Source organism: Gallus gallus, chromosome 17 (genome assembly GCF_016699485.2).
Source record: "Gallus gallus isolate bGalGal1 chromosome 17, bGalGal1.mat.broiler.GRCg7b, whole genome shotgun sequence".
In the NCBI taxonomy this organism is placed as follows: Eukaryota; Metazoa; Chordata; class Aves; order Galliformes; family Phasianidae; genus Gallus; species Gallus gallus.
The window spans coordinates 4,843,234-4,866,913 of NC_052548.1; the positions used below are offsets into that span (position 1 = coordinate 4,843,234).

Sequence of the window (23,680 nt, forward strand, 5' to 3'; positions counted from 1 at the left end):
TCTTGGAACATCTGAAGCAGGAAGCCAAGCATTTCTCCTTTGGTGAGGGTGAGGCATTCCTTATTCTCATGTTACAGGGGTAAAAAGATATTCTGACTTGTAGTGCTAACAGCCTGCACCACAGTGGACTCTCAACTGTAGTAGAAATGCTTGTTTGTTTGCTGGCTCTCCTGGTGGCCAATGGATAAGACAAAATGTATGCTTTTGTAAAATTTTATAAAATCCTAATCAAGGTAGAGACTTGTGTTACAAGTTGTACTGCCCACTGGGCTTGAGGCTTACCTTGAATAAATATTAACGTGGCATCTCCTTACTTAAGGAGCCACTTAACTCAGTATGACAATCTAAGTATGTTTGCTACCCTTTCAGAGAGAGCTGCAGATCTGCAAACAGGACAGAAAGAGCCCCAAAGGGAAAAGTCTGCTCAGCAAACTTTCTGATGAGCCCTTGAAGCTACAGCCTCACAGTGTGTGGTAAGGACCTCAGATGTTTTCTCATCCTGAAGCGATGTGAGTCTGATTAGGTTTGATTGTGTGTTCTGCAGGCATTATCGATCAGTTGGATGATTGATGCGTTGGTTGCTGTCAGTGCCTCATCTTTGATGTAATTGCATGAATAATATGCCAAGGCCAAGCACTTTGTCCTCAAAAGTGTTAATTATATATATATATACACACACACGATATATCATATATTTTTTTTATCTCAACAGAGATTAAGTTATTTCTAAACATTCTGTATGCCTCACCCAGAAAGTGGAGAAGTGCAAATCCATAAGTCAGTGGATTTACACATATTCAAACCTGAAAGGTTGTGTAGCATGGATGAATCTTGCCCACTTGGACACGTTTCATCTGAGACTATGAAAGGGACAAACTCCATTGACATTGGGTTTATCTTGCACGGAGTCTGGTAGCTTCAGCTCTGGGATTCAGAAGAATCCCTAGCTGGAAGGCTTGTGACCCTGAGCAGCTCAGCACAATGTTTATCCTTGCAAACAATGACAGAACATATATAAATATATAGATATTATAGCTGAAGTGGCACCAGATGGATAATTGCAGCCCCTGAGTGCCTAATATACTCTCCAGGACATGGGCAGTTTTCTGAGCCAACAAAACTTAATTGAACTTTCCGTTCCAGCTGGAAAAGGTTATGGATCTAGCGAGTGCAAACGGAAGGCAGGATGAAAAGGTCAGATGTTCTGTTCTCTTCGTAATGGATTGACCGGGGACATGTTTTTATCTTTCGTGCAACCGCTGGATTGTAAAACTTAATTAGCAAGTCACTTCTCTCCCCTATCTGAAGGCATGTGTATGATGATTACACATAGATCACTTTTTATGGGCATGTCATGTTTTCATTTGAGAGTAACAGCCTGCATGAGGGACGTTCTTGCCACCTATTTACATCAATAGTTTAGAGAAGAGCCAGTAGGACAAAAATGAAATCTATCCTTGACATCAGATGTGTCAGTTCAGCTTCCAACAACATCTACTGATGTGGAGCTGCAGTTGCTCAGACTGCATCTGCTGTGTGGTGTGGTGACAAAGGAGGCGTTACAAACACAAGTGAAGAAGAGCCAGCAGGTTTAATGCTGAATGCATGGACAAGGATTATGATGTGAGAGAAAATATAGAAAGAGGCAGAAAAACAAAGGGGGGGGGGAGGAGGGGTTTCCCCATAGTAAAGAAAAATATGCAAAAATACAGTGAAAAATACAACAGTGTTTGAGTTCAACGAACAAGAAGGCTGCCCATATATCCTGCCTGGAAAACAATGCTTTTGGAGTTGAGAAGTGCTGTCTCATCACCTGAAAGCAGATCTTGTGTCTCTAAAGAAATAATCATATGGGGATGAACATTTATTTTAGATTAGACTTGAAGGTAGAACATCCAATAATAAGGATAGTCAAGAATTGGAATAGACTGCTGGGAGGCTGGAGCCACTGGAGGTTTTTAAAAGCAGGTTAAAAAACAATCTGTCAAGAAAGATTTATGTGTAGCTGATCAATCTCTGGGGTGGGATGGACAGAATGTCCTCCTGAGGTCTCCTGTTTTCAAGTTTGTTTTTCTGTGATTCTATGTACTTCCACTTCCTTTTCTTGTGAGGATTATGCCCAGAGCATCAGACATGGTCTCAGCAAATCAAGAACTTTATGTGGGATGAAACTTGAGTTAGTCATACACAGAAAGTCACACCACAAACTACATGTAACACTATAATGTAATGGAAAACACAGCAATGACAGCAGGGTAGCAGAGTCAACAAGCTGCAGAAAATGAGGATAAGCCCAGTAGCAACAGTTGCAAACACAAAAACAAAGGAAAAAAAATGCTGCTCACCTTCAGAAGGCCTCAGGTACATAAGAGTCTCCATCATGATACCCTCACCTCCACTGTCAACCCTTAAATGAGCTCCGGGAAGGGGTGGATCCTGGCTCTACCCTTTCTGGTCATTCAGTGCATTGCATACACCTGAGCTCCCCTGGGTTGCCCTGCCTTCCCACCAGGTGCTCAATCACTGCTTCAAGCCATGATTTGGCATTTCTGCTGTGCTATGGAAGATTTTTTCAAAGTGGGAAGTGGGGGAGAAGTTTTAAAAGGCATTTTAACTTTTCAGTGGGGTAATTTTGAAATCTAGCATTTCCCTTTCTATCCAGTAATACAGATATTAATAGGAACTGTAACTAGATACACGAGGCTCTGACTTCTTTGAGTTCTAGTAAGCTCTGTAAGAAATTCTGTCATTTTCCTGGAAAGCTCAAACAATTAAAAAGAAGGATGATGAGAGCTACACTTAGCACTATGAGAAAGAACAGAATACAATGGGACTTACTGTCAGTCAGAGTCTGGAGATTGAGACCCCTGTGCAGTGCAGCTAATTTGTCTCTAGAGCCATCAAATTTGGTTTTCAAGTATTGTCAGATTCACCTTTCTTCTTCAGTGTTTGAGTCTTCCTAGACCTCAGCTGTCATCCCCATCAGATGTGCCAGAACTCCAGCATCCAAGCTTCTCTTTACACCTCCAGCATCTCCCACATTCACATGCTGGGAAAAGAGCCCAGAGCTGTGCTGTAGTCTGGACCGTGTATTTTGTTAAGGCCACACAAGATAAGGAGCACCAGTGGAAAGCACAATCTGTGGCTGGTGGTCTTCTTCACAGTGACTTTCTGGTGGTGAGAAGCCAGCCCTGTTCCTGTGACACGTGTCAGTGGTTAGGCACACTGAGCAACGAGCATGAGAGAGACAAGTTGGGCTTTGGATTCAGCTTTTTCAGAGAAGCAGGTTTTTTTTATACTCCTAAAGCTTAGGGTCCAGGGGTTTTGATCTGAATCTTTTGCAAAGAGCAAGTTAAGCACTTTCCTTTGAAAGTGGGTTATCGTGTTCATTACAAATCCAGGATGGATTGTTTTATGGGTGTTAGAGAGAACCCAGGGAACAAAGGAAAAACTTCCTGCTGAGAGACTCCTTGTGCTGAACAGCCAGTTTGGGAGGGAAGTTGCAAAGCTGTCAACGGAACTGCACAGGGAAGATAAAGAGACAGGAGACACAGACTGAGCGTATCTACAACACATCAGACAACACCGAGTCAGTCAAAGAGTCATTAATCCATTGGACTATGAACCTTCCACTCTGGTGCTGCCAGATCCATCTGTCGAAGGCCAGTGGTAGGAAAGCAGCATAGCAGGTACTGGTCACCAGGGATGGCAAGAAACCCTTTCAGTGTTGTTCTTTGCCTGGAAATCTGGGCAGAGTTCAGGATATTCAGGCCATAAAAGGGAATTTCTTAAAGGGGATGTTAATGAGTAACAGCTTTGCCACTGAAGGAACCACGCCACAAACAGATGCTCCAGCACTCCCCTCCCTGCTCCTGTCTTCATCCCAGCAATACTCCAATATTCCATTCTTAGGAATGTCATCCCTGGAAAACAAACAAACAAACAAAAAAAAAAAAAACCCCAAAAAACAAAAAAAGCCTGGTTATATTTAAAGTTGGAGAGATACAGTTAAGGATAAGACATGCAAGTCCTCATGGAACACAAAAATCTGAGCATTTCTTTTTATGAAACACCTTCTTTCGGAGCAGACTTTCTTTAATAACACCAGATGAGAACTCTGGCCTTGTGCGTGCTGCCCATGCCTCATGGAGGGCTGTATTTTCATTCCTTGAGAGCTAAAACGTTGAAGTGGAAATGACAGTTTCCTGGTTGTGTTACACACAGTAAGGAACAAAGTGATGACTCCATCGTGATCATTCAGTATTTACGTGGGCTGGAGGTTTGTTATCAAAATGCACTTAAACTAAAACAAAATTGTTCTAACAAAAGCCAGTGGATGACAACTTCAAAGGTGCATTCAAACTTCGACAGAGGTGTGACTCTAAACAGCAGTTGTAATTAATCACTACAGAGCTAAATGCTGTGGATTCCCTGCTACCTGAAGCCCTTAAAAAGACACCCGTGCTTGGTTTAAAGAGGTGTTACTGTATGAATAGAAAAAGAAAGGATTGATATAAATTAGCAGGTGAGAGACAAGACTTCAGATCAAATCAGAAGTTCCCAGGCAGCAATATGTGCATCACTGGTGATGTGAAATCTACTTCAAAATGGCATACGAGTGATTCCAGGACAGTGCAATGCCACCTGCTGCCCATGCTAAGATTGCAGCCCATCAGCCGGTGATTGTGACCAGCAAAATCAATTTGGGTACTCGCATGTTCAGTAATCACCATAGAATCATGAAATGTCATCGTCTTCCCTTCTGCCATTCAAATTACTTAATCAACTTAACCTCATTTGAGCCAATTAATTGCTTGGAGATTATCCAGTCTTGTAATCTTGATGTCTTGAAGGAGCGTCAAATAGATAACAAAAAGGAAAAAAAAAAAAAGAAAGAACTGAATCTAAGAAAGGCAGCATCCCAATTGTCAGAGGTACTCTGTGATACCTGGGGGAGGATACTCTGATCTGGGCAGGGAAAGGCCCAAGGCTCCTGTTCCGTATTTTGAAACTCTAAAATAATTTTCTTTTTGAAAATCGACAACATCTTTTATGCTTTTATATTTCTATATATATATATTTTTTTTTTTAACTGGTTAAAGTTGTCCTCTATACGTGTTCTGTTCAGCCTGTGTTTATTTTTACTTTGATTTTGACACTTTTTTTTCCTCCGCATATTCTTCATGACTGAGCTTCTATTTTCAAATCCATTCTGAAAGCGGGTGGAAATTTCATTAAAAAGCCTTGTAGAGGAGAAGTTTTGACAAGCTCTAAAACATCTTTGGGGCTGTTGTTGTTGTTGTGCCTGGTGCTGCTGCTGTTGGAACACATTTTAAATTGACCTTATCCATAAAAGTGACATTTACATGGCATAATTCAGTGCTATGTAGAGATACCTAACCTAACAGAATACATGAAGCAACGCAGCTATTTAGTACACAACTCTGAGCTGATCTACCCTCTGGGATCCTATTTATTTCATGCAATATTGATGCTGACCTGCAAGAATAAGTTATTTTCATTTACCGTAATCTACAACATGCAAATAGGCAGTGAGCATGAGGTGACTGATGTGCTCTAACTTCGGACCACCACTTATCACAGTAACTCCAAGTGGTGAAGTCCCTCCATTAGAGGACATCTCTGTGTAGCTGCCATGCCCCACAGCTCAGCCATGCTCTCAGCCTCTGCCTCTGGACAGAATGCTTTGATTTTTAGCGCAAACCTTTGTCAGTTTGTAAACTGGAGATAACAATGCATCATTTGCCCCCATGGGAATTCTGTAAAGCTTCATCAGCCAGTGTTAGTGAAGTGCTGCAGCGTAAATGTATAGCATTATTGCTGGACTAGCAAATGTTATTGCTTAAAAAAAAAAAAAAGAATATTAAAAAAAAATGTAAGGAAAGAAAGGCATAAAAGCAGAAAATAGCCAATGTCAATGTTTATAAAATTTCTGCTTCCTCATAAATACTGAAGTTCTATAATCCTCACTGGCGCTGTTGATTATTTATCTGCATTTGAATTTTAATGAATAAAAACCCATTTATTTGTCACAACTCTTACAGTCCTGGCTCTGTGCAGAATTCTCCTTTCCATTTCAAAGCGTTCATTTTTTGGTGATTTTTAGCATGAGGACAAGACTGACAGACAACCCTAGATCTAAGCATCCAACTCATAGCTGAAAAGAGAAGATGAGCTGCACTTCCAACCCCACCACAGCTCTTGAACCAAAGCTCCACGACTCTTCCCATACGAGAACCTACAGAAGTGTTATGGCGGCTTGAGATGGGGATGGTATGTGCAGTCAGAAGGAAGGATGTAATGCATGGACGCTTGGCTGAACAGCAGGAGAGCTGGGGCTCAGATCCGGGCTCTCATAGGGACGCCCCATTTCCCCCTCTACAGGTACACCACCCCCCATCCACATTTTCTGGGGCATATCTTCCATGTCCATCCTGCACGTTTGGTAAAGTAGACACTTGGGGAGCAGTTTTCTGTGTCCTCACTGAGTGCGTGAGCTCAGCTCCTCAGAAACCCCGTCATGAGTCTGAGAAAGCTTCATCTGCAATTCATGTGAGCATATGCAATAAAATACAGCAAGCTCACTGTGTCCATGTGCCATGTGTGCACCCTGTGCTCGTCCGTGTGCATCAAATAACTCCTGCACAGACCTGTGACAATCCTTCCACTTCATTTGCATTCACCCATCTGTAAATAGAAGGGCTGACATTTTCCTGTAATGGAAGATATTATCTGTGTACCAAGTGTCCATAAAGAAAAAATATTTAGGCAAGGGACTGCACCTGGTTTCCAAAGGAGCTCTTCAGGAGGCGATTTTAGGCACACATTCCTGGCTTCTGTCAACTAGAAGTGTAATGCATGTCAGTATTGCTACCAGTGAACGAGAATGGGGAAGAAGCCTTTTATCCTCTTGTAACATTTCTTTTTAGGCAGATTCTTCAAACTGGGATGCTGGTCCAAATACTAATTACACGCTCACTTTTCTCTAGGGTAAGTAATACCACCAGAGGAAATTCAATAAAAACTAGGCCTGTTTACTCCAGATTTATACACAAGGTGAATCCTAGCAGGATGATTTTTCACTGGAGTGAATAAATATAACATCTTCAAGGTCAGGGATCTCTTGCAAGTCATAATGACTACCATTCAAATGTGAAGTTCAGTTGCGCTTCTGTTATCTCTTCCCATAACGTTCTGTAGTAACAAACAGCAACAGTAATTTCGGCAGATGAAGCTTTACAGTATTCCAGCACCTATGATAAGTATTGTCCTCACTATGCAGAGAAGCACAGGGAAATGAAATGTCTTGTTCCAAAATGTGCAGAGAGTTGTTGTTCAATTTGGTTTAAAAGCCATGTCCTCTGCTAGCTCATTCTGTGTTCCAATAACCAAAGCACTTTCCTGGCTACAGAGAGTATCTGTGTGATCCAGGTAATGTTTGCAATGATGTCTCTGAGATGAGAAACTGTATGTGGCATAATTCATTCCAGGCGAGACCCAGCGCCTTGCCTCATGTTTTCTTTGAATCCAATGCTAGAGAGTGTGCTTTGGTCAAGCTTATGGGGTCTGTCCCACCAGGCATGCCTTTCTTGAAGATTTCTGCTTCATTTTCTCTGTCAGGGTCTTTATCTGCTTAGTACCAAACTGATCTCCCTTTCCCTTCTCGTTTGTGTTCAAGGTATGAGACAGTTTCCCAGGAAAGGCTGTGAGTGTTCTATCAAACTGAGAGCGAAGCAGAGAAATGAAGTTGCTGCTTTTTGAGTTTTGCTGATGATCGAAAGCAGTTTTAATACGTGACAGTTCCACCTACACAGCAGCTCTGTCAGGAGCAAGAGGAAATTCTTGCCAAATGATTTCTTTCTCCTAATGGAAGATGACTATCTAAAAGGGGAAAAAATATCATGGTGGTCTGGTGTTCTGTTGTGGAAAATAAATGGAATTTAACTCTTTGGGTTGTGGCATCACTGAAAACTCTGATCTTCAATCCAAAGGGAAGGCAGCCGCTGGGAAAACTCACTGCCTTTTCCCTCCTGCCACTCATATGGCAGTACCACTGTATTTAGAAGTGCTCAGTGGGTTATGAGCCCCAGACTAATAGTTTGTGATTGGTATTCAATTGCACCCATTGTTATACAACTCTGAAGGCAATTATCAGCCCAGGAGACACAAGCCACACAAGCTGACCTGGTGCAGCTGCAACAGATTGTGTTTAAATATAGTCTTCTGAGTAACCAAAGAGAGAACTCCACAATTTCAGGTGTGAAGCAATGATTGTATTGGATGGTGCCGTGCAGTTCTGCTTGAGCTCCTTTCTCTTCACCCATCTGTCTGACCTCACAGAGCTAGTAGAAACCTCTGTCCCCTGTGCCAAGTGCAGCTGACACTGGCCAACAGGATCCAAAATAGGCAGGGAGGGACAATCTTTTTGCCAGAATTTGTTTTCTTAGAAAGCCTATCTAAAACCAAGGAAGGGAAATATCTCATTTTGATGCAGAGAGAGTCTACGAATTAACTTAAAATCTCGTGATCTTTTCACCAAAGGGAGTGTTTCTTTTGTCCATGCACTTTGCAGCTCATGGCCCCCAGTCCTAACTGTGGCTGAAGCTGTGGCTGACCTGGATTTGGTGCTGTTTGGCTCCACAGGTGAGGTATTCGAGTGTGACTGAAGTCCAAGTTCCCTTCCCAGATGTGCCACCACCCTGACACCACAGCAGCAGATGTGTTCTCCATCAGATCCACTCCATGCTTCCCCCGCAGCTAGGGATGGTTTTCTCTGTCGAGAAGTTAAAACAGGGCTCAGTCAAGGCTTCTAGGAGCTGCTGTTGTCACTATTACTGACAACAGGAAGTGACTTTGAATGTGAAGGACTTTCAGAGCTTTGCAGTAGCTTCTGCATCCAGACTTGCAGAAATCTGTGATGAATAGCAGATGATTGCTCTTTTGGAAGGACTGGGCTTGCTTCAAGTTTAATCAGTAAACAGCTTCTGATTATTTTTTTTTTCTGTTCTGTAAATATCCCTGAGTGTTTCTGAGGTGACCGTGGCCTACTGTGTCTTTCACACCATGAACTCTGCCTACTGCACGGCACCCTCCTCCCCACGCCCACTGAATTACTCTGCAAAATAAATGCAGCAAACATTGCCCTCCAATTTGGAGCTGTCATCCGAGGGTGACCAATGACTCCTGGAGAGTGTTGGACGGAGAGGCGGAATTCGTCCTTCAGGGACAGTCACCTTTCTTTCCCATGTGAAGAACTGATAATACTTTCCAAACAAGCAGAAATACAAAGCCATTACAAGCAGATGGGAACACGCAGACAGATTTTACATGCCCTGAGATTCTGCCTCCCTCCCTTGTGATGAAGGGGATTACACTTACTGAATATTTTTGGCTATTCAAGCTGTTTTAACAAACTATAATTGAGCCGCTGTTAAAGATATAACTTCATATGGTCATGGTGTTAGGGATATGCCATTCTTTCATACTTCAGAACAGGGCTGAATTTATGTTATCAAGTTTGGAAATATTTCTTGGTAATCTTTTGTTTATACTAGACAATTTGTACATTCCAGCTGCTAGCACTCTGGTAGATAATGGTCATGCATGAGTCCAGCTCCAATAGTAACATACAGAATATCAAATCCCAAATGAGATCAAATATAAGTGCAGGCACGAACGCTCACACCAGGCAGTGGCTCCTGAAAGGCATGCATCTTCCTCAACATGTGCTATTGTAGATTCAAGTAGTCATGCTGGGAATAAATCTCTAATAACAAGCCATAAAACACCAGCATCTTACTGTCTGAACCTCAGGGTCTTGTGCTATATAAATGATGTGTACGATTTTGCCTTAAAGGAAAACCAAGGGCAGATTCCCTATACAGTGAAGTTGTAGAATATGTGAGCACTTGAGATGCATTCCAGGCCTATTTTCTCTATTTATAGTAGAATAATTCCAGTTCAGAGCATGGATTTCCTGGTAGTACAGCAGTGACTGCCGACTTTCCAAGAGCACCATGAGATATGTCACATCAGCAATGGCTTTGCATGGATTTGAACCATTTCTGGGTTACTGATGTCTGATAGTGGCAGCAGGAGGAGGCCTGTTTCTGCAGTCTGCTGTAGACAGTTTGATTTAATGTCTGATTGCATTTAATTTGTGGCAGCAGCCCAGATGCTATGGCCATAGGTGCCTAGAAAATCATTAAGCAAATGCAATAAGACACATGGAAACCTAAATCAGAGCCCAAGGACACCTGCATCCTGAGATATCGCCTCATAGCTACAGGCCATTTGACCTTAGTCTTTATTCCATGGTCATGAGCTTTTAGCGAGCTGTTGGAGAGGGACCAAAGACTTGCAGAAAGACTGTTTTCTGCAGAAAACAGCCTGACCTATTTCTTATGCTAACAGTCTGCTTCTTCCTGGAGCTGAAGCTTAAGCTGTGGGTTTTCACACAGCTGTGAGGTGACAGCCTTTACTCCTCAGGTAACGCTTAACAATGGAAGAATTGTATGTTTGGGGCTGTAGAGGTGAAAACTGACCCGAAGGTGAAAGGCGGGGTCTGTACACATGTTGAGCCATATTTTGCCCCATTGGATAACATTTTAGAGGGCCTGAAGGTGGAAAAGTGCAGCTCAGTGTGAATAGCCCAGGACTTGAAAGAAAGATCTGTTCTTATTGTTAAGATCTAGGAAACATGGTTGCAAAAGTCTCTTCTGGAAAGAAATGAACAAACTAAATGTAGTGTGAAGTGAGCCAATAGAAACATTCCTGTTTGAAAAACGCTCAAAATAAACCCACACGTATTTCAGATTTAAAGCATTTCCTTCTTCCTAATTTGTTTCAAACCGACTTGCAAAGTAAAACAATAACTAATGTATAAAACACACACTTTTATTGTCCAATCTGTAATTTTTTTTACCCCTGAAAGTGTCGTTAGGTTGGAGCCAGAGTCTCTGTATCTGCAAGAATATGATTTGAGGTTTGAAGAGTGACGATCCTGTAGGGCTGACAGATACGCCTCATTTGAGCAGCCTGGACCCCAGTTGTGACATAAAACTGTGGGAAAAACAAAGGCAAAGAGTCTTATCCACAGGCTGTATGCTTTGATTAATCAGACTGCTGGGGTCTGCCATGGGGATCTGGAGGTGTTCCTGAGGATTGATCGCATTACTGTATCGATTCATTTCCGCTTTTAATCTGTTTGCTGCAAATCGAACACTTGAGTAAAGTTAGCTCAGTTTCAATTCCAGCTTTCCTCGTTGCTGAACAGTTTTATATCCAGATAGGAATGAAGATAGGGCAGGGCTTCTTGTTTTCCCCAAGCAGATTTCCTGTCTCTGGAAATAAAATATTGTGCTTTTCTCAGTCAGTGATGAGGAATTGCTGTGGGATGGTAAGTTTTGGTGTGGATACTCCATCAGATTCACTCTAACTCAGTCCCATGCTCAAGGCCTGGCTTCCTGTGGCCATGAAGAGCTCATGCTCTAGCTCAGTTCCAGACTGACGAAGTTAATTCTTGCGGTAGAGAAATAAGGTGCTTCTTGTGCGTGGATAGATCAATCCATTAGAATCTGTGTCCTCCTTAAAGAGATAGGAATGTTTCTATACCAAGGGACAGAAGCCAGGCATGATTTGAGTACCCCCCTGAGGTCAAACTCATTGACTTGCAAGGCTGGGTGCGCATCTCCTCAGCTGTATTGGAAACACAGATGGAGAAGTACAGAAGTTTTTCTCAAGTGTACAGGAGGGGACTGAGCAGAGCAGGAATCTACTGGTTCCCATGCAGCCCTTCTTTTCCACTGGGGGTTCCACCCTATGGAAACCCAAGCATGAGCTCAGGAGCAAAGGAGCAATCCTCAGCGCACAGCTCCTGGATGTAACACAAACCCACAGGAAACAGATGTAGATGCATTTCAAAGGAGCTGAGCATCTTTGAAAGGCTTCATACCAGCTGTCAAGACATCACCAATAGAGACTTCCCTGCTGGAATATTTGCTCATTTGAAGCCTCACCTGCAAAGCTGTATTTCTTGTGATAATTCTAGCTAACAACATACATGCTGTCCCCCAATAGAAAGACCAAGATCTTGAACAGGTTAAGGCAGTCAGCTCTCTGTTGCAGAACATATTGAATTGAACTGCTGCAGGGACAGTAAAAAAGCTCCTGTCACCCGTTCCCAATTTCTCTTTAATGTAACCAGAGACTTAAATACGACTGAGTTAATCTTCGAGGAAAACAGAAAATATTGTAACAATAAAGGTTGTAACATGGTTACAAATGAGAGCTACTGCTCCCCACTGCATTCTGAATTCCTGGGATAATTCTGCGGAGCTTCATTACCGGAGTATAATTGTGTTATAGAACTCTAAATCACCCTGCTACACTTAACTGGCAATAACATTAAGATAGCGCAGATATTCATTTTAATTAAAACATAGCCTCAAACTATTTCCCTGCTCTAAGCGGCAAAACTTTTTCCTGCTATTTTTTTCCTTCCCAGCACCAGAAACTTTCATTTGTTCCCAGTGTCTCCGCTCACCAGAGGGTCCAGAACCAAAATGCAATTAAGAAGCACCTTTCTCCAATCCTCCTCCCTCCTGCGAGCAGCTTTCAGTTTGAATGACTCTGCTGCAGGGAGGGGAACAGCTTCCCTGGTTCTCCTCAGCGTGACCTGCATCCGTCTAATTCTCTCAGAGCATGGATGATCTAAACTGAGTACTTTGTCTGGTTTCTGCTAGTTCTAGTTAGCAGTTATTACCTCTGAGCAGACCACCGGGCCAACCTTGAAGAATACAGAGCTTCCAAGGACAAAGGAAGCCAAAGAGAAGTCGTGAAATGCCAACAGTTTCACAGCATGACATTCTCCATTAATAAAACTTGATCTCCACCTCAGTGCAGCGCATTGACCACCTTCACAGACATGCAGACAAGGCCCTTCCATGCTCCGAATGTGTCTAGAAATCAGGATCTGGAGAACTGTGCTTTTGGAAGGGCCTTTTTCAAGAAGCGGTTGATCAGGAGATGAATGAACACTTTGAGTTACCATCTGCTGAGACCTCCAGTTCTATTCCCAGTTCTCTTTCCCCTGTAAATTGTAACATAACTTGGGAGAATGTACAAACTTTTCTCATTTAGAGTCAGTTTCTACTCAAATATTTCTAGCCCAGATGTGAGCAACTCAGAGCTTGGCTAAACCAGAACATAGTTGTGTTCCCCAGCATCAGATTAAAGCTATCTCAGCCTGGATCTGTCACCAGGCTTTGCAGAAGGCTAATCCTTAGCCATAACCTTCAGAAGAAGGATTCTTCTGCCATTTGGAGCAATGTTGCACTCAGGAGCTGCATGTCACTACTGGGCAGCCAGCACTTTCCTCTATGCCTACTCCGAGTGCTCTCTCAATGAGACCAATGACAGCACTTCCTGTATTCATTTAAACCTGTCTTTATGGCAGAGTATCTTCTCATTATAAATGGATCATCCATACATCAGCTTCCTTCTTAGGAAAGGAGCAAACAGCCTTTTCCATCAGGAGGGAAGAAAAAAAAAAAAAGCAGGTTGGACTTATTGAGATACCTTTAAATTACCTTCAAATTGTACAGAAAAATAGCAGCTTACAAATCTTGTGAGAACTGAGACTACTTATGTTGTGTTCTCAGTTGCAAAATGAATGACATTAAAGATGAGAAATGACAATCTTATGATGCCTCAAGGTTTCCATGCAGGGTTTTCAAACATTTTTAATTTCTTCAATTTAACTTAATTTAAATTTTACTTAGAGGTAATTGGGATGAATTAATATAGTTACAATTTAACAGAAATCAATCCATTAATGCCTGGAAAATCTTGTTAATGTGGTAGCAATTTCATGGATACAAAACAAAAATTTACCCATTTAAAATAATATACATAGTTCAATTTTAGATAATAACAGTGAAAGCATTCTGAACTTATACAAAAAAAAACCCTTCTTTTCTACCCAATAATTGTTCCAGCTGAATACTGCTGCTATTACAGCCATCGAGCCAAACAAACACAAGTAATCTTTTTAGCTTAGGGTCATCCTTTTCATGTTCGTTTTTGTATCACCTCAGACAGTTTTATTCAGGATTTAGTCTCCACAGTGTTATCCCTATGCAGATATATTAACGAACGACTAACAGTCAGTGGGCTGTAGTACCATTTATTTACCATTCAGTACGGTCCATTGGCATTTTATCCATTCTGAAGATGATCAGAAGTCAGTGAAGCGTCTAAATTGCAAGAATAAATGGAACGGTCCTCCTAAAATGCTCTACCTTCTTTCAGTTGGCCTGAGGTCATCTCTTAGATGTGTCCTCCAGCTCAAGTTGGCATCCTTTCCAGTTAGAAGCTTCCAGCAATTGTGGCAAGGTTTACGGAGAAATAAACCATAGGGTGAAATGTATTATGCTGATTGGTTAAAAAAAAAAATCCTGCAAAATCAAAGAATATAGAGGAAATTTACCTTATGGACTGGAAATGATTGGATTGTCCGATTATGAGGAACCCATTTTTATGAAGATGAAAACTTGGTTGACTGCTCAAGGATAAAGATGCCATAACATGTTAAAAATATTAATGAGAATCTTAGAATATATGTTGGGTCCAATTAGGTTAATAATGCATGGAAATTTATCAGAAATGCAAGCTTAACTAGAGGGCTTCCAAGTAGGAAATTTTGCTACAAAGAAACTTGCAAAGAACTGCTCAAAACTGCATGCTGGTTTTCTTTGAAGTGCCCATCAATGGCTTTGAGTGACATATGGCAGGGGTTTGGGAAATGCCAAATATCTCAATCCAAATTATGCCTGTCATGTTTCAGATCTGATTCGAAATAATGGGTAAACGTGATAAGATTCATCTTGGATGACAACTGAAAATTTTTCAAAACTATATCTCAACGCCTTGTATTGAAAAAGGGCAATGACCTGATATCTTTGAAGTACAGCATTTCCTGAACAACTGGTGATGGGAAACGCATAGCTGCTAGTATTCTTGTGGGTTTGCGTATCCGACTGTGCTTGGGGCTTTTCAGCTTTTTCTGTCCAGCGAGGAGGAAGACAGGAAAAATATTCAGTAATGCTTTCCAAAATTCAGTTTAAGCTTCCGGAGGTGTTTGGGTCAGTTATGCAAACCATTTCTCAAATCAACAGAGTAGACAATAGTCTAATTAAAAACACTCAAAATCGGAATTTCAGTACCAGCAAAATTATTGCATTCCTTAGAACAAAAGTCCACACAGATAAAACCAATCTCTTTATCACAATAAGTAGATTTTTTTTTTTTTTTTCCCTCACAGAAGGAAAAACACAAATAGATGGTGTTTTATTCATTTGAAAGCAATTGAGCCTAGGGACTAATCAGCTGAGGATGAAATAGAAGGATAGTAATCATTCTGAAGCAATTGTAATAGTGGAGCAACATTTTAACTGTGTCATTTGTGTGCCAGACTCCTCTGAGATACTGTTTTGTTCTGTTGTTTATTGTGTTGATTTTTTTTTCCCCAGTAGATGTTGGTTTTGGTAAGTAGATAAGTGGGAAAAGCCCACATTCTGCTTTAAAACTTCCAGTCATCTTAGACCACAAATGGCTGCTGACTGGCAATTACCTCAGAGCAAAATGAAACATGAACCATACTTGAATCTTTTTTTAAGTTTCTGGCAAACGTGACTTCTGTGGAAGAGAGTGGGATACAAAATACATGACTGTTTTAAGCATGCTATAACTATCAGCTATCACTGTGGTAGGAGGTTAGTTATTTCCCACTGCCAACCACCACAGTGTTAGCAAAGCAGGGGCTTTCTCGCTGGTGTGATTCCAAGTGTTTTCTCACTGATCCTTTTCCTCCATCATTTTTCTTGTTCTCCGTTCAAAGAATCTGAAAACATGGAGTCTGAATGATACAAATGCACAAGCACACATCTCTTGTACTATCTGCTTGACTATGGAAATCATGGAGATGGGGCCGTTGCTCACAGCCTGCTCTGCACTCATATTCACTCCAATACCACTCTTTTGGCCCTCTGTAGCACTTGAGATGACTCAGTTGTCTCCTGGCTCTACTCACAGATCATGCACTTTTCGGCTACTTTAGGAGCCCTCTGTTCTTTTTTTAGCCACATATCACAGCCTGGGAGATGACAACGTCCCCGTGATACACAGGAGAGCACTTCTGCTCATTTTAGATACATTTCTTCCAGAAGAAGCTGATCTCTGCACCTGGGAATGGGGATATCAAGCTGGAATTAGTCAAGATATTTATGGTAATCAATCAACCACTTCTTCTCAGTGCAAGACCCCTGTTGAGCTCCAAATGAGAAAAGTGAGTGTAGAATACTGACAGATATGACCTCAGGATCTCAGATGTTTTGTGTACCTCAATAAATTACTTTCATGAAGAAATATGAACATTGAGATTCATTTCTACCTTTTTTTTTTTACTTTTTTTTTTCTTTTTGAATGAACAATATGGCTGTCTGGAAGCAATATTAATCAATAACTAATTTCATAGTTGGACAACTGTTTTTAATGACTTTGTACTTTTGATGCATTGTTACAAAAGGCTTCGGATCATTCCCATAAGAACTTGTCAAGGAAAGGGCAAATTCATTTACTTGTCATCATGTGAGAGCCAAAAGGCTCATTAGGCTAATTAGGAAGAGAATCATTTGGGTTTTTGCTCACTCAAACACAGCAAAAACCTCTTGTTCCTGATTCAATGAAAGGAATTTGCCGTACCTATCAAAGGAAGAGTGCTGTGACTGGATAAAACAAGTGAAAGCCATCAGAAGTTGGATTCTTTAGTCAAGGTGCAATAATTCACTGTTCATGTCTAAAATGACATCTGCCACAGGAAATGTCAGGTTTTGGCAAGGATTATCTGGCTTTTGAGATCCTCTCTGCTTCTCTCCTACTCTCTGCTTTCTATCATTTGCATATAGAGTTCTCCACAAATATCCATCACATTAGTGCCCAGAAGAGCCTCCATTTCAGTGGTGGTATGGTGCTATCAGTGCTGCCCTGTCATCACTTCTCTTCTCGTTAGCCAACAATGACCAACAGGGGCATTCATCCAGTGCCCACAGAACATACTGCAGGATGTGTAACGACAACAGCAAGTTGGATGCCTCCAGTGCCATTCCACAGCTGAAGTAATTTTTTATTGTCACCTCTAGGTTATTTTCTTACATTTTTTTCCTTCCCATCTTAGAATTTGGATTCCCTCGTAATTAATTACAGAGCATCTTTGTGGAGCAGGTGATTTAATCATACAGTGACGCCTGCCCAAAGATTTCAAACAAGATCACAAAAAACAGAGACAATCTATTCTTTTCAAACTAAGCATGGTTAATGGAGAGTTACACAGATCACCAATGTCTTTATTTTGTTGCTAAAAGGGATTTGGTGCAGAAGGCTCCCTGCCTGGGTTTACTGGCAAGTTATCAATGCCAATATCCAGCAGCTTCTTAATAAAAGTTCTACTAGAATGAGCTAAATAGCCTGTTTTTAGTTCCAAGAGGAGGGAGGCTGATAATGATTGTGGGTAATGGGGTTTTGTTTCTTATTTTCAGTGTTCTCACATCTGCTAAGCACTGCCCTCTGATTTCCATCTGGTATCCTCCTCTAGTGACCCATGGTTATACTTTGGGTACACAGCCCCCAATTTTCCTGGAGCTCAGAGGACAATGCTGCCTACTCACAACAGTGCCAAGCAGCAGCCCCAGGCAGGCAGCCTTTGAGCTGGAGGGGGAGCAGTTCTATGGGAAAAACAAAAATAAAATAAGAGGGATGCTCCATGCTGGTTCCTCTTCCAACTCTCCTCTTAAAATGTGGTGTTGATACTCCAGCAGCCACTTCTCTGCTACCTGCTCCAGTGTTTTTTGCTTGCATTTCACCTCAGCAAGACCAGGATCATGAGAGGAGAGGAAGGCAACGTTCTTTGTGCAAATGTTTAATTCATTGATACGCGGCATCTAGGGAAAGTGGAACTGCCTGCCAATACAAACTCAGCATGTGGACAATTTCACTTAGGGCAAAAAATACAAAGTTAAAATTAAGAAACAAAAAGAGAGATCAAAATATTTTCTCACATTTGTTTCCCACCAGAAGTCTTCAACTTTCCCTTCTGAAACTGCACTTTTTGAAATTGGCCTCTTAATCCTCTGCTAATCTAATTAGAAATTAAAGCAAAAAAAACACAGCAGTAAATGTCCTTAAATGAAGATCTTTTTTTCTGTCTTGGGTCAAAATATTTTGTAGAATAACCTTGAAGAACTTTTTTTTTTTCTCTCTCTGATTTTCCTTCAGTTTGACCACTGAAGCAAGCGATTATTTGCCAAGCTTGAGATGCCATGAGTGCTGACACTGCATCAGGGATGCAAGCGTGGCATCCATCAGAATAAAAGAAAATTCTTTCTGTCTATTTTTCAGCCCCTGCCCCCCTTCCCAATGGTTAAATGAATGAAATTAACTCCACGGCATTATTGTCTGAGGCCAAGAAAAGCTAATGGAACCTTGAGACTGACAGATGTCCATGATGCTCTGCAGGGATACCCAGCAACAATGGCAGCTTACAAGGAGGGCTGGGCTCAGTGAAGAGGACCATCTTCATTTTATGATGTTGTACCATCCCATAACAGCATCCTGGAGGGCTGGTCCATCATCCAAGCCTTGTTAATCGGCTGTGTCTACGTCCTTACCTACTCACTGGTGGGGGCAGTTCCAACGGTTAGGAAGCAAACTGGGTGAATCTCAGTCAAGCTGTTAGCAGAGGGAAGTGTTCCCCTTCACAGACAGGCTGGTCCCATTTCATTTGTCATCCTAGAGAAGAACATTGTATGCAGGCAGTTCAATCGTGGTAACGGAATAGTTTTCAGCCCAGAGGCCAACGGAAGTGCTGGTAGTTTTGTGCCCCGAATCTCCCACTCTGCCTTTAGGAAGCCCAGGCCTGAAGGCTATTTCACCAACTCTATTTTCTACTCGTTAATCCTCGTTCTTTCTTTTTTCCTTCCTTTTAAATGCAGGAAAATATTCAGCCACTGCTTTTCATATGTAAATTTTTTATTGTTACCTTCTTTTTGCCTTTATATTCTGGTGCTTTGTTTATCGAAGAAAAATTGCACATGAGCGAGTAGGAAAACAACGGCAAAACAAAGCAGAACACGGGGCCGAACAAAACAACACAAAAACCTCAAAAACCTCTTCATCTGAAGGCTTTAAAACGCTTAAAAACAAATTCCTTAAAAACAAAATTTGGGCATAAGATGTTTGGAAAGAAAAACAGCATTTACCCCCTGTGTGCATTCACACTCTCCCTCTCGCTGTCTCCCACTGGGTTACTTCAGCTCTTGTTTTACATAAACTTTTTATTGGCGATGGGCTGAACAAGAAAACTTGTAACCAAGCAATCAATACACATTACTCAGCACGAGTCAGACACAACGTTGTAGATTTCACGGCTAAGTGAGGCAGCGAATTATCTTGCTTCTTATCCTCTTTTAGAAGGATACGGAAAAGTAGACCTGGATATAACCTCAATTCCCATCTTCCTGCTTGTTTCAGTGGTTGTTTATACTCTGCAACGTCTTCTTGCAGGACTAGAACATGCAGAGCTGGAACAGCTTCACGTTAGAGGACTCCATAAGCCCTCTGATGAAATATATTTCAAGCATCATGCACTTCCAGGAAGGGATCAGAGCAGTTAAGGGTGTGTGGGTAGGCCTGTTGTGTTGGTATATAGCTTTTTGTAATACAAATGGATCATTGGAGGGTGTTGCATTGTTTTCTTTGTTCATCAGTGACACAAACCCTACGGATGATATGAGCTGCCCTCCTAATTTAGGACTGAACATGTACTGCTCTCAGTCTTGATTTCAGCTAGCAACTACCAAATTTCAGCTTCTATTAAAAGAAGGAAAAATATCCCTAAGCCCAACGGTTCTGAGAGATATATTAAATACATGGTAATGCTGCTTGAGCCTGCAGACAGCCCGGAGCCAGAGCTCTGAGTCAGCTGAGCTCCTCCATTCTCTGCAAAGGTTCCTTACCTTTGGGAGCAGCTCTTCTAAGCATCCATGCCAACGTGGAGGAGGCAGAGTGTCAGTGCTGGTGTCACCAGAAAAATCTGAGGTCAAATCCTCTGCTGCTGGGCTGAGCGTCCCTCGTGGACTTGGGTACAGGAAACTGAGGGGCTGAGTGGTGGGGGCACAGCTGGGTCCAAAAGGACAGAAGAAGTGTGGATACCTGCTCCCTTCCCATATTTTTATGCTCTGTTCTTTTCAGCTGACAGCCCTTTGACATAACTGCAGTCATCAGTTGGGTGTTTGTGCAGCACTTCATACATAGGAGGATATAGGGCAGGAATAAAAGATACGCTCCTGTTTTTCCCTAACAAAGCTGCAAAGTGCCAGCAGAGTGCTGCTATCTGGAGGTCTCTGAATCCCAAGAAAAAAAAAAAACAGATGATTCCCAGAACATGGATTGCTCTGAGCAGGATTAGCAAGGGGAGCGTGTGTATGTGGGGGGAAGATGTTGCTGCCAATGTAAAATAACTGTGTCAACAGCATTTCCGAAGGATATTTTTAGCTTACATATTCAGTATCTTTTGTGGGCCACAGTCAGACTGACACAATAGACTCTTAATGACTTCTTGGGGACTTCATTGTCTTTTTCTATATACAGTTTATTAATGTGCCCTCCATACTACTCATGGATGCGAGAGCCAATAATGACTTCAAAGAGGTCATTGTGGTCCAGAGCATCTGTACATAGGAGTAAAAAAATAAGCAGAATAAATACTCACCCGCTAATCCACAGCACAATAGATTGTAATCAGTCTATCAGGGTAAAGATTAGTTTTTTTTTACAGCTTCTTTTCATCTGAGGCATTTTCAGAACATCTTTTCATCCTAGCACTCTGTAGACGTTATAAATTGATCATCTTAAGTCCTTTGACAGAGCAGAGAGAAGCAGAAGTGCCTTTAGTGGCAGGAAGTTGGGACTCGCTTGTGGCAAGCCAAAAAGCAGATAAAAAGCCTGATTTGTCTTTTCCCCAGGAGGTTCTGTAATAATCCCACAAAAGCAGTTCTCCCCGGGTGTTTGAAAGAGTGGGAACATTCCTCAGAAAACCACGTGTAAGAGGGACAGTGCCCTGAGCATCAGGCAGAGCATCTCCAGCAACTTTCAAAGCAGCCCCTTGACCAATGTGGAGCCACTGGCACAAAGATGGACCACAATTACACAAATAAGCTGTATTTCCCTGCATTTACACCACAGGGATTTGGTTCAGGGTTTCCCAGAGAGTTCTGATCTGCTGGAATAGCCTCATCTCCTCCCCATGCCTAATTAACATCCTGGTGACAGTGATCCCCAAAAGTGGTGGAAGAGAGTGGCTTTGACAGCTCGCCTCAAAACTGATTTGCTCTTACACTGTGTTATATTTAAGTGTGAATACCACCAAAGGAATTACATGCCTCCTCTCAGCCACATACATATCTTCTGGATTTTATGTTATAGGATTAATGAAGTATTGGAATGACAAATCCTTCCTGAGTAAATGACCAAAAAGGTTATTATTCAGTGAGTATATAAAAGATTAAGGTGGGCAGGAGTCGTCTCCGCTTAAGGTGGAGAGGGAAAGAGAGCACAGAGGATCTGTCACTCCGTGTAGTAGGAGAAAGAACATGGTTCAGGTGTCAGTTTAGGAAGTCACTATGAATAAATAATCATAGAATCATAAAATCATTAAGGTTGAAAAAGACCTCTAAGATCACCGAGTTCAACCCCAACCCACCCCCCCATGCCCACTGACATGTCCATCAGTGCCACATCTCCACCGTTCTTGATAGACTCTGGGAATGGTGACCCCACCACTCCCTGGACAGCTGTGCTCCCACTGCAGCACTGCTATTTTGGAGAAGAAATGTTCCCCAGTACCCAACCTGAATGTCCTCTGGCACAACATGAGGCCATCACTTCTCATCCTATCACTGCTACCTGGGAGCAGAGGCCAACCCCACCTCACCACGACCTCCTTTCAGGCAGTTGTAGAGAGCAATAAGGTCTCCCCTAAACCTCCTCTTCTCTGGACCGACCCATCCCGGTTCCCTCAGCTGCTCCCCATAAGACCTGTGTAACAATCTTTGATAGACTTTCCAATTTTGTCCTAATCTGTGCTGTGGTGGAATACAGCTGTTTTTATTTACCTGTACCTTAGTTTCCAAGCATGATTTCTGAGGAAAGCTGACTTATAGAAGGTTTTCAGCTTTCTTTGGAGGCAGAGAACTTCTTTATTGTGTCACATTCCCTTAGATTTAAGTTACATAGAATAAGGAGGAAAATTCATCTGAGTTAAAGTGTATGGTAGATATTCCCTTGGCAAGCCATGTCTGAGAAGTAAAAGAATTTCTAACTCCTCCTGTCACAATGTCCTTGCTGCACCCTGATTCTTGATGCATCAGTGCCACTTGCATCAATCCCAGGACAAGCTTTCTCCTAGCATGCAGCAACCTGGAGTCCCAGTGTACATCTCAGTGGTAGTCCATGCCCAGGGGAATTCATTAGCTGTGCAGATGGATTTCTGGGAAGCTCATAGACACTGATTTCTAGCAGTTTGTCTCTCCCTTAAGAGATCTGCTGGCTGTTGGCAGAAGTCTTTGCATGAAATGATCGAATTGCTTATTACTGTTCGTACTGCAGTAGTAACTCATTCCAGGTTCTCCCTAATTTTAATCCAGGGAAATATCTGTGCTCTGAAGTTACTGGGGTGGAGACCCTACACAGCCCCATGAGCTACAGGAACAGTTTACTGCATTTGGTTGCTCACATATCTTAGTGAGATTGCTCCTGCATGACTCTTTTTTGAAGCTAAGAAAAACAATTGCTTTTGTGCTCCTGCTCCGTGGAGGGCGGGTGAAATTAAAACCGCTGAAAGCAGGAGATGTGCCGTTGATGTTGAGACGTTTGTGTTCTCTTATATCTGCAGCCAACTTCAAGGTACAGAGTTTTTCTGATGGACCTATTGTAGAAATGACTGGAGTGTATTAGGAAAATCTTTCTGTCTACCTTCTCTAATCCTGCCCCCTGATATTATCCCGGCATTGTCTCTGCCCGTAATCACCAAAGCATTTATCCCTCCCATAGTGCCATTATACGCCTTGTAGCTAAACCTCAGCAGACTCCCCAGTCCTGCTTGACTGCTTCATAAAACTGCCTTTCTTTGGGAAAAAATAAAACAAGTTAAACCTAATCCAATGCAAAAAGATAAAGAAGTGGGCAGCAATCAAAAGCGTGGAGCGCCCTGCCCTCCCTTCCTGCACCCATTGCCTAATTCACAGCACAACTTGCAAGACTGTGCAATGTCCAAACTGCTTTTGTAAAAATAGCAGACAATTCTGTAAAAATAGAGCAAACCTCTTCCCTGCTGAGTGCATCAGAAGAGACCACATCACAAAAAAATAGTCAATGCTTTTGCTTTAGCAATGGTTTTCTCCAGGCAACTGTATTGCAGAAGAGCACAGCAGTATCCTCCAGCTCTTGTCTTAAATACCATTGCAAATCAATTACCTTTCAGGCCATAAACTTCAATTAAAGAGACAGAACAGAACCAGACATCCCCCGGTAACAAAAACAATTATAC

At 42.0% G+C, this 23,680-nt stretch overlaps 1 long non-coding RNA gene across 2 annotated transcripts; it reads right to left on the reverse strand.

Annotated features, from left to right (window-relative positions):
* Positions 1-13,745: 13,745 nt before the first annotated feature.
* LOC112529989 lies at positions 13,746-21,809 on the reverse strand. Of its 2 annotated transcripts, XR_005840524.1 has the most exons (3): positions 20,091-21,809; positions 18,744-18,864; positions 13,746-16,263 (listed from the first exon to the last, which is right to left on the reverse strand). It is a non-coding gene; the product is annotated as an uncharacterized LOC112529989 (long non-coding RNA). The 2 variants fall into 2 exon arrangements; XR_003071004.2 differs by having other exon boundaries at positions 13,746-18,864.
* Positions 21,810-23,680: the final 1,871 nt, after the last annotated feature.